Source organism: Poecilia latipinna, unplaced genomic scaffold (assembly GCF_001443285.1).
Source record: "Poecilia latipinna isolate Pla-1442-1.1 unplaced genomic scaffold, P_latipinna-1.0 Scaffold2455, whole genome shotgun sequence".
Lineage (NCBI taxonomy): Eukaryota > Metazoa > Chordata > Actinopteri > Cyprinodontiformes > Poeciliidae > Poecilia > Poecilia latipinna.
Window position 1 is genome coordinate 39,974 of NW_015115071.1, and position 2,224 is coordinate 42,197.

General features: G+C 34.9%; 1 long non-coding RNA gene across 1 annotated transcript; it reads left to right on the forward strand.

Moving 5' to 3' along the window:
• The first annotated feature begins 493 nt into the window (after positions 1 to 493).
• LOC106937868 (uncharacterized) lies at positions 494 to 1,015 on the forward strand. Its single transcript, XR_001422483.1, has 3 exons — positions 494 to 576; positions 672 to 734; positions 860 to 1,015. It is a non-coding gene; the product is annotated as an uncharacterized LOC106937868 (long non-coding RNA).
• Positions 1,016 to 2,224: the final 1,209 nt, after the last annotated feature.

Genomic DNA, 2,224 nt, shown 5'->3' on the forward strand with positions numbered 1-2,224 from the left:
ATTTTTATCTGACACAACTTTTCCTTCTTTTTGGTGTGGCGAAACCTAAAAGAATCAACAAAATACTTCAGTTTTTTTATCCCAGAATAATTTGATAAAACAATCAGAATTGACCATATTTTTAAAATTCTGTGTTTCCTCCAAAAATGTTTTACAGCATTAAATCAAGATAACTGAAATATTAAGCTGAAACAAATTAAGTTGGGCCAAATGACAATGAAGCAGTTTAAAAAAAAACAAAAAACAAAACTGAACTATAAATAAATGACAAAAAAATATTCTGATCTTGCAGAACACAGCAGGCCATATGTTTCTGATCTAAACTGGAAAAGAAAGAAAACAAAAACACTTCAAAAATTTGTAATGAAACCTGACATTACACTTGTTTTGGATTCCATGACGCAAATAATCAGCATAGGTTTTTTTTTTTTTTTTTGAAAGTTTGAATATTCAAATAGTTTTTGTGCTAAAACAAAAGCCCAGTGTCAGGGACTGAGCATTTCCCTGAGGACGGTCTACAAACAAACATCGAGCTGTTGGATCATTTTGAATCTATGTGAAAGGACGTAATCAAATGTAAGTTTGTCTTTCATGACAGTATATACATGTAGATTATTGGGATGGGATTTCTATAAATTATATTCATTGTTTGATGTTGACTTTTCCTCTAGTGTTGATCTCTACACAAACTACAGTAATCATGCAGTGGTACTTGTTCTTTCTTACTGTGATGGGTAAGTTGATCTGAATAAATATGGAGATTTTGTCAAAGCCCTCATAAAATCATTGGATGAGAATACAAGAAAAGTTTTATTCTGGTGTAATGTGATTTAAAACTGTTTTGTTTTTTTGTTTTTAGTTCAGAATCATCTGATGGACTGTCAGCTCTATGAGTTTCACTACATTAAACAGAATAAGAACTGGACTGAAGCTCAGCAGTACTGCAGAGAGAAACACACTGACCTGGTCACAGTGACTAACATGAAGGACATGAAGAGACTCATCAGTGTCTCACTAGGAGATACAAATGAAGCTTGGATTGGTCTGAATGATCAAACACACGCACAGAGATCATGGCACTGGTCTCTAAGTGGAGTGGAGTTCAATGAAAGAGAGACAAACTGGGAAACAGGAGAACCAAATAATCTCGGATCTGAAGGCCAAAACTGTGTGATTATATGGAAAAATTCCCCTTTTCTTAAATGGGGAGATATATCCTGTAATGAAAAGTATAACTTTCTATGTTATAATGGTGAGAAAATACTCATTTGTTTTAATCTAGATTCTCACATTAATGTTTATTTCAAGACTTTCATATGAAAGTGTTTTTAGCTCTGACTTTTTTATTTCACACAAAATGATTCATCACAGAAATACCACTTGATTTATGATTCAAAGAACTGGACAGAAGCTCAGAGTTACTGCAGAGAGAAACACACAGACCTGATCAGTGGATTGGAGCAGCTACAGGATGGAGAAGTGAACAAGGGGTTAAATTTAACGACTGCAAATTCAAAGTACATATTTATCGGTCTGTTTAGTGACACCTGGATGTGGTCAGATGGAAACAGTTTCTCTTTCAGACACTGGAATCTGAAGTTTGACAATCAGAGAATCAACAGTGGTCAATGTGCCATGACTGTGTTTGATGATGGAGGCAGATGGAAGAATGAGAACTGCAACAAGAAAAAACCCTTCATCTGTTATGATGGTGAGATGTTTTAAAAGAACTGTGTGTTTCTTCTTGTGCATTCTTGTTTCAAAAGTGGTTCATATTTTATTTAGCAAGTACTGATTTGTAATTCTCAAATAATATCCACATTTGTGATACATAAAAAGGAAACGTTTTACTCTAACATCCATATTTTCTGTAAAATAATGGTAGTTACCACGATTTCTGGATAATAAGATGAATAAAGGTGTGAACAATGAATTGTTTGTTTCCTTTACTCCCTTGACAGATAAAGTGATCCTGATCAAAGCAAACAAAACCTGGTATGAAGCCATCACCAACATGGATGAACAGATATTGATCCAGGAGAAAGTCAAGGAGGCATCGACTCCTTTTGTCTGGTTGGGTCTGCGCTTCAGCTGCTTGCAGAAGATCTGGTTCTGGGTCTGTAAGAAGAATGCAACCTTTGAAGGACAGATCAATGATTGTGAAATATCTGGAGCCATTGAGGCAGGAGGGAAACACATGTGGTTTCAAAGAAATAACACAGAG